This window comes from Myotis brandtii, unplaced genomic scaffold (assembly GCF_000412655.1).
Source record: "Myotis brandtii unplaced genomic scaffold, ASM41265v1 scaffold132, whole genome shotgun sequence".
Lineage (NCBI taxonomy): Eukaryota > Metazoa > Chordata > Mammalia > Chiroptera > Vespertilionidae > Myotis > Myotis brandtii.
This window is the reverse complement of record NW_005354673.1, coordinates 1,234,811-1,244,719: the sequence shown is the minus strand read 5'-3', so window position 1 is coordinate 1,244,719 and position 9,909 is coordinate 1,234,811.

The window sequence follows — 9,909 nt, the reverse complement described above, 5'->3', positions numbered from 1 at the left end:
GGGCAGAGTTTTAAATGCGGAGTCATCTCCGAGGCTGTGAGTTGGCTCGGACTCAGCGCTACGGCGTTGGCGCGTCTCGCACAGCGTGGGCCTTGCGCTTGCAACATTGTGTACATGTTCCTAAATACGATGGGAGCTGATGTGGGCCCGCCGCTCACACGGTCCAGAATTGAACGTTCTGAAATCGGCGGAGTTGTATGTCGCCACCGGGACAGCTTAAAAAGTCTCTGGGTTTAAGTTTCCACAAGGAAGCAAACCAAGCACCCACTGCGCGATTATGACAGAAGGGTAATTCTCTGGTTGTTGTTTTTTTTAATATATTGCCGAAATTCTGTGACTGCACATGGCCAGCATGTACTAATGTCTGAAATACTTGCCCCAAAGCACCAACTCACGTGGCCTGTCGCTGCGAGAGAGCTGGCAGAAAGCGTCCAAATTAGAGTGCTGACCTACTGTGCCTAAGCTAAATCCCACCTTTCTGTCCACATTTTACACAGAACAGAGAATGCTCTGTGTAGATTAGAAGGTACAATTCACAGTACCTAATTTTCTTGCCCTTGGGGATTTCGAGACATGGAATGTAGTCTGGACGAGTGAGGGAGTTGATCCTCAAAGGGCAAAGCAAAAGAAAATGTCAGTTTTATGCTGCTGAAACCAGATTTGAAGACTACCAGACATCCTACTAGACTAGAGAGAGAAACAGATGCAACCTGCCAGGACATGAAGGAAGAGATTAGAGAAAGCAGAGGCCAGTAATACTCAGAAAATGGGAAGCTGTGGATAGGTCTGTGAATAGGTATAAAGAATATCTATTAACCTTGGGATTCCTTTTAAGGCCATATGATCCTCCATTCAACTCTTAACATTCAGTTGCTTCTCAGTTCCCTGCATGGCCGCCTGTTTGGGGGCACTGGGAGCACTTGTTAAAAATGCACAGGAGCCTTTCCTCCGTAAGAACCTCCTCAGATCAACATGCCTCTGGCTAGGGATCTCCTTCAGCCCTCTCCAAAGAGAAGAGGAAATAAGAAGCAGACCTGGTGCAGAGCCCCAATTCCCACTTCATGGATATGAAATGTCCAGGATGTTATAAAGTTACCACAGTCTTTGGCCGTGTACAAACAGTAGTTTTATGTGTTAGTTGCTCCACTGTCCTATCAGCCAACAGGAGGAAATGCAAGGCTTGCAGAAGGATGCTCCTTCAGAAGGAAGCAGCGCTAAAAGCACCTCGAATCAAGATGAGTGGGGAACCATCCCCACAAGTACATTTTGGATTTTTTTAAATGCACATCAAATCATAGTGTTCTTGATATATAAAATTATGAGTCAACATTTGTAATTCGGTTAATATCAGCTGCCTCTATCAGCCTGGAAAGTTATACCATCCCTAGTCAATTTCATTGCAGTATTTTAAAAGGATTTCTTATTACTTCCTTATATATAAGATGTCCCCAAAAATGTATATACACACTTTGAATAATTATAAAGACAGTGTTTATTAAAATACATTTCATTTTCAAAATTGAGCTATCAGCTGTTAAAGTGGTATGTATATGTTTTTTTGGGACACCCTGTACATACTACCATTTGCACATGGAATCCCTCACCTTCCACTTTTTTTCCCCCTACTGATTCCAATGTAATTAGCCAGTTATTAATAAGAAAGGAACAAAGAGAGAAGGCCAGACATTATAGGAATGTCATCTGAGCAGTTCACCAGGAACTTTGTACTCCCCAGGGAGCCACCAGCCTATTCCCTGTTAATCTCTGGGGGAAGGGATCCAACAAAGGGAAATAGACACATGCCCAGTAAAGTTGAGGTAACATAGGGAAGGTATTTGCTTGTCAGATCACACCAAGGGACAGAGATAGTTGGCCAGAATGGGCATGGCCACTGCAAGTCTGCAAAAATTTGGGAATACATAATCCTCTAAAGAAAGGAATTCTCTTTCTTGTTGCACTTATGCACTTGGCTGGTGACTTTGGGGATTCCTGGCTCCTTAAGTTCTGTATGGCCGGGGGCCATGTGGACCCCACGTGCAATGGACTAATGGACTGCAGCAGGAAACAAAAGCTAAGCTAGCCTGATGTTGGATTGGACCCAGCTCCAACATGGAAAGGAACTCTGGACACTGGCTCTGATTTTAGCTCTCCTGGAACCCCAGCTACACTTCTTCTATGACTGACCCAAGGGAAATGGGACTTTTGGAAACCCAGGGATGTAATTCCACAGAAATAAAGCTTTCTACCATATCTTATCCTCCCGTGTGAGTCTCAGAAAATTCCTTATCTCAGGATATTGCAAGAAGCCCATTACCACTAGCAACTGAAGGAGACAAAGCCCTCTTCCCTCCGTTAACTGTACCACTGGGTATTCTTAACTAAATTATCAAGTGTTGTACCATCAGTTAAGAGTAAGACTGCTGCAGACAGGATAAGGGAAGAATCTATGAGATTTACTCTCCACAAAATTACTCCTGTAGGGATTGATGACATGGGTATGCTCTGATGGGTCTGACCTAATAAATAATGGAATATAATTATTGGATTAAAAAGGCAGAAAACCCAGTGCTGGCCTCCTGAAGACCTTCAGACTCCCTCAAGGCCCTGTCTGAGTTGGCCTCTCCACACACTGTAAATTGCAACATTGCTTAAGTGCTTGATTCATATTTGCCCAGATCTCTTCCCCAGTATGCCTGGCATCTAAGTAACCATCATGGATTCTATTCCCATTCATTGTTTTTCAGTCCTCATTTAATGATAATATGTTTTCAATCAAAATATGTGTGCCAGTCAGTTTAGTTTCAGAAAAAGACATTTTCTGATCTTGCGCCAAAATAGTGGATCTGAGTAATTTGGAGGCTACAGCCCTTTGAGAAAACTGAGAATTTGTGAACAGAAAACTCCCATGTAAGACTGGATTGAGAATCATATTTAAATAGTTTTTATTTGAACTTTTTCTTCTCTCTGCCCAAAAGCTTAACTAACCCTTCTAATTTTAGCAAGTCCTTGAACCATATGAAACATTTATACTGGGTTTTCAGTTTGTGAATTCATGCTTTGTAACAGTCATATACTTAAACAGATAAATACATAATAGTGCTCTTTCTTTGTGATGAATTCTTTTTTTTCTTCAAAATGTTTTCATTTGGGAGATTAAAAAGTTACTTCTTTCTCTTAATATTCTGCCTAAACACTGGGTAACTGCCAAACAAAAGAAAGGAGGAAATCAATGCATACATTTTAATATACTATAAACAAAATAAACACCAACCCTTATGTATCCAAACATTTAAATGTTTATTGTCCAAATGACTATTTAAGCAACAATGCTAAGAAAGAAGAAAATCTACCTACATATATGAAGGCATTTCTCTATGTGAAGGATTAAGATCTACTCTTGAGGCAGCTATGAAAATATTTTAGGATTTTTAAGAAATATGAGTTTGTATTAATTTCAGAGAGGGAGAGAGAAACATCAATGATGAATTAGAATCATTGATTGGCTGCCTTCTGCACACCCCACACTGGGGATCAAGGCCACAACCTGGGCATGTGCCCTGACCGGGAATTGAACTGTGACCTGGTTCATAGGTCAACACTAAACCACTGAGCAATGCTGGCCAAGCAAGATGAGACACTTTTGAATATCAATAGGAGGGTACTCGCAGCAAGTTGAACCCAAATCAAATATTACTTTATAATGAAGCTAAAAAACAAAACATGAAAATTCAAATTGGTCACTATTGGAGGACATTAAGGCCATAACTCATTATTTGAAGATTGGTAAATAAAGAAATATAATCAAGCACATATGCAGCCTTTCCTACATGAACTGAACCACCAAGTACCAAGTAGTAGATGTAGTGAGTTGAATAATGGCCCCCATGTGCTAACCCCCTGAACCTGTGAATATTACCTTATGTGGGTCTTTGGTAGTGTAATGAAGTTAAGGATTTTGTGATGAGCTCATACTGGAATATACACTGGTAGGCCCTAAATCCAATGACAAGTTGTCCTTAAAAGGGACACACAGAGGTGAACAAACAAGAGGAAGAGGAAATGTATCCAGAGTGGTGGAAATTGGAGCGATGCCTCCACAAGGAATGCCAGCAGCCTCCAGAAGTTCAAAAAAGAAAACAGATTCTCCCATGTGAACCCCTTAATTTTGGACCTCTGGCCACCAGAACTGTGAGATAAATTTCTGTTGTTTTTAAGTCTTGATGTTTGTGGTTATTTATTACAACACTCTCAGGAAATTAATACAGTAGGTGAGAGGAAGTTTCTCTTGGAAAAAGTATGGCAGTTAATTAGTGAATAAGGTGTGCAGGAGGCAGCTGATCAATGATTCTCTCTCATCATTGATGTTTCTATCTCTCCTCCCTTCCTCACTGAAATCAATAAAAATATATTTTTTAAAAAGAAGTGAATAGCCCTAACTGGTTTGGCTCAGTGGATAGAGCGTCGACCTGCAGCCGGAAGGGTCCCAGGTTCGATTCCAGTCAAGGGCATGTACCTTGGTTGCAGGCACATTCCCATTAGGGGGCGTACAGGAGGCAGCTGATCGGATGTTTCTCACTTTCTATCCCTCTCCCTTCCTCTCTGTAAAAAATCAATAAAATATATTAAAAAAATAAAAATAAAGTAAATAAAAATAAGTGAATAAGGAATGAAAGAATATCAACATTTTGCAACCTCTGATGAATTAAGAGATGAAGGCTTTAAGTACTGATATCTGCCAACATCACAGAAAAGGAAACAAACAGATACTATGAGCTTCCTGATGAAGACCATGCTATTACCTATAAGCTAGTCTTACCCCTACACCACCACCCAAAAATATAAACCCTGAATGTGATCAAACTTCAACTAACAAAAAATACAGAGGATGCAGGAACATGGCAAGCTACATATCAAGAATGCAACCAACAAAATCCAGACCCTGCGAAGTGGTAGGACAAATGATCCAATTTCTTCAACAAATAAATATAGGGAGAGAGAATCTACAGATCAAAAGACACTTAAGAGACCTATCAATCTATGTGGGAAACTTATTTGGATCCTAATTCAAACAAACTTCAAAACAAAGATGACAATTATGAGATAATTAAATTGCAGTACTTACTGGCTATTTGATGAAATTAAAGTTATTGAATTAAATTAAGTATTCTATTAAAAAATTAAGAATAAACCCAACAAAGTCTTATTTTACAATCAGTAATGGTTCTTTATCCACACAGCTTGTCTTCTAGTCAAAGAGAGTATTCCCAAGAAGGCCTGGTAGTGTTATAAATGTAATTAATATTAAACACTGTGTTTAATTACATGGGTTTCCCCTTTCTCGGATTCTTGGCTTTCAACTACATATGCCTTATCTTGATTTACAAATTGAACAGCTGTGATTTTCACCAGTTAAAAATGGTGAAAATTAAAGTGCTGGCTCAGACTGGCTCAGAATAGTATTAAAATGTTCTTCTAGTGGTCAAATTATCTTTGATTTACTTGGCAACTTTATCTACTTACTCATGTTCCTTTACCTTGATTGAGGTTTCTGATACTACAGATAATTCTACATAGACAACTTTCTAATAAAATACATCATAGAAGGTAAATGATATCTGTGGTTAATCTACAAACTACATCTTAGAGAATTATTACCGAAACTAAAACTAGATGAGCCAATTTTTCAAAAATATTTTTGTTGATTTTGAGAGAGAGAGGAAGGGAAAGGGAGGACGGGAACATTGATGTGAGAGTAAAACATCGATCGGCTGCCTCCTACCAGAAATCGAGCCTGAAACCCAGGCATGTGCCCTGACCAGAAATCAAACCAGCAACCTTTTGATGCATGGGATAACACCCATCCAACTAGCCATACCAGCCATGGCTACATGAACAAATTTCATTTCTCCTCATAACATACCTTCCTCTGGTAGTAGAAATAGTAGAAATTATAAAAAGTGAGGGAGCAGAAAAATTATTATAGATTCCAGACCAGAATGAAAATAAGGAGTCTGCATAAATATCAAAGGTTAGTCTTTGTTTAAACAAAGGTTTCTGTGAGAAAATCCAGGAGTGCAATTCAAATACCTTCTTGAGAACAAGGCACTGGAATGTTGTAGAATGGTTCTTCAAAGTAATGAGAGAGCCAGTAGGCAAGAAGAATGGATATTTAAACAGGAAAAAATGGAATTTTTTTTTAAAGTGAGGAATTAGGCACTTTGTATTAACTGCAAAGTTGAGAAACAATAGCAACAATAATAGATTTACTTTAAAGCTTTAATGAAATGGTATCTCCTTCGGAGCTTATAACAGTCAAATGAGATAAGCAATATTATGCCTTTATTGTGAATAGGAAACAGACTCAATTTAAGCAGGGACTTGCCCAAAATCTAATTGCTATTTGTGAAATTTTAGAGGTACAAGTTCAAGGGCCTTTCCAACTGTCTTAGAAATAAGAAGCTATCAATCCAGGAGAATATAAGCTTTTAAATCAAATCATGTGCTCCCTAAGTTTGTCAAATATATATATTAATTATATAATGTCTCAAACTTCATTTGCAAGAAGAAGCTCTATAGCATATACAAAATTAAGAGGTGAAACCAAGACTTTACCCTGGTTAAATGTAATTGCTTTCATAAAAGCATCATCAAAAAGCATTTATTAAATCATTTAAGTAACTGGTTTCTCTGTTTCTACATCAGTTGAAAATAATCTATTTCCCATTCCAAATAGCACTCAATTATTGAATTTGGCAAGAACAGCCATTTTCTAGCAAGATTTTCTATAATCAGAACCTTTCTGTCTAGCTTTATAATTATACTAGAGGCCTGGTACACGAAATTTGTGCACTGGAGGGGCGGGGTCCCTCAGCCCGGCCTGCGCCCTCTCGCAATCTGGGAGCCCTCATGGGATGTCCAACTGCCAGCTTAGGCCTGCACCACCGCTGTGCCAGCTGTGAGCCCAACTTCTGGCCGAGAGGCACTCCCCCTGCAAGAACGCACTGACCACCAGGGGGGCAGCTCCTGCATTGAGCATCTGCCCCCCCTGGTGGTCAGTGCATGTCATAGCAACCAGTTGTTCCACCATTTGGTGGATTTGCATATTAGCCTTTTATTATATAGGATTGCAAAAGCTTTCATAAGACAAGAAAATTAAGGATGACCAATTTTAGGGGTAGAACATTGGGAAGGTAGAACATTAATTTTTTTTTTTTTTTACCCAATGTGTCAGTGGTATAACTCCCATTGTGTAAATAGCAAAATAAATTAAATTGGGCCTGTGCCAATGTTGCTGCACAATAAATTAGAAGAGGCAATGTATATTGATAGATATAGTGGTATAGCAAGTACCCAAGAGTGTGAGCTTTGGAGTCAGATAAACCAAGATGCCTGTTTTTGCTTTGACCCTGAACAAGTTGCTTCATCTGTAAAATGGCAGTAATATTACCTACTTTTCTAAAATATTATTTTAGAGAGAGAGAGGAAGGTGGGGGGGCGGAGAGAGAGAGAGACAGAGACACACAGAGGGAGAAACATTAATGTGAGAAACATTGATTGGTTGCCACCCACATGCACTCCAACCAGGAACCAAACCCAACACCTGGGAATTGAACCGGTGACCTTTTGGTGCATGGGATAATGCTCAACCAATACCTGTAGACTTGGGTGAATTCCTCAAATTCTTGAGGTTCCAAAAATATCTTGAGGTTCCCTATCATCTCTCAGGAAAGTAACCTTCGTTCCTTCCTTATCTGGAAAGACTTCCATGAACCATGTGACCTAGCAAGGTACCAGCCTTTCTCCAAGGAGCTCTTATTGGCTTCAAAGTCAGTTTTTATTCCTTCAAATTTTCTGGTGACATCCAGAGTTCAAATATGTCTCTCTTAGACATGACATTCCAGTCAAGGTCTTGGTTAATAAAACCACAATTGGAAACTGGTCTTATTAAATTCATGCAAATGTTAGAGGCAAAAATAGAATATTGGGGATTAGCTATGGTTATGGGAATTGTTAATCATGATTACCTTGTGTTGGTTAAAGAAAGGACATTCTGACCTGGCTAGGAGTTGTACGCCCCCAGGACCTGAGAGTCAACCTTGGACCTGGGAATCAACCTTGGAACCATTCTCATTCAAGACCTGCCTATTATCTTGGAAAGATTAAAACCTTGTTGCCCAAACAATGGAGTCCCACCCCAGCCTCCTACTTCCCCATGCCTGTAATCCCTACTTCCCCATGTAATCTTTATCTTTCCCTATATAAGCAGCTGGCTTATGGGGGGGCTGCAGAGCAGATTTTTGTGGCTGAACTGCTGCTCTCCCATACTGCCAGCAGTATTGGAATAAAGGCTCATATATGATTTAACCCTGTCTCTGCTTAATTGGCTCAAGTAGTGACAGACAGCATGGACCCATTGATTGTCAGGTTACACAAAGAAATGCATTTCCATGACTTACTTATTAAGAATTGCCAAATTTTGGAGGGATAATGTAGGGAGAAAAATATATACTTCACCAAATTGCTTTAAAAAACAAGTCTCCTTGTATCTGGAAAGCAAGAGGAAAATCCTTGTCCTTTTAACAAAGTGGGAAAGAATCAAATTCTAACTGTATTGGCTTACTTTTGATCTTTAAATTTATTTACTTAATTAAATTTATTAATCAGGAAAGCACATGCCGGGCAGAGGATTTTAAAAACTGAGAGGATCTTAATAGAATTCATCAGCTTTATGCTGATATACCAAAATGAGGTTTATTCTTTTAACTTCATTTGCCCCTGGGTGTGGTCAGCAAATGACACAAATTGGATTTCTGCTGTCTCCCTGAGTAGGGTAGTTTAAGCTATTCACCCTCTGGTTGGGGAGGAAAAATGCAAATCATTTACTCTTAAGTGTCCCTGGTTTAGGGAAGATAGGATTTAGTAGATGGCTGCAGACTGCTGTTTAATTTTTTTGTATCAGTTTCCCTGTTCTCCTTTCCTGGCTTACTGGCCTGTGTCATTTTAACATTTTTTCTTTACAAACCTTCTATAACTTGTACAAACCTTTATGTAACTTTCACAAACCTTCTTACCTATTCAGAAACAACCAGCTTTAGAACAATTCACTTTTCTTTTTCCTTCAAAATATATCTCCACACCGTATACTTTCTATTACCAAAACCATATAATTTCTTTCCAATTAATTAAAATCCTTAACTCTTAGAAACCTTCATTTCTAATAATAACTGAAAAGTAAACAGTAAGCATTCCTTAGATTGACTTTCATGAACAAATTTTAAACACACTTGCCCAGATGGCGTGATTCAATGGTTGAGCATTGACCTATGAACTAGAAGGTAACGGTTTGATTCCCAGTCAGGGCACATGCCTGAGTTGCAGGCTCAATCCCCGGTGTGGGGCATGCAGGAGGCAGCTGATCAATGGTTCTCTCTCATCATTGATGTTTCTCTTTCTCTCCCTCTCCCTTCCTCTCTGAAGTCAACAAAATATATATATTTAAAAATCTATCCTATCTAATAATAGAGAAACATGGTAATTAGCCATACCTCCGCTACCCTTCCCATTGGCTAATCAGGGAAATATGCAAATTAACTGCCAACCAAGATGGCAGCCAGCAGCCAGGCAGCTTGAAGCTAACAGGAGGCTTGCTTGCTTCAGTGATGGAGGAAGCCAACGTTCCCCGCCTGCGGCTGCCGGCCTCTGAGCTTGCAGTTTGAAACATTGTTACAAATATAGAAGCTAAACAAAACCCCAGAAACCTGCTTTCAGCCAGCCGGGATCTCAGAGCTGGAGTTGAAACAGTGTTTCGATTATAGAACCCAAACAAACCAGATACCTGCTTTCAGCAGCCAAGGCCTCAGAGCTGGAGCCAAGCCTCAGAGCTAAAGCTGGCCCAGAATAAAAAAAAAA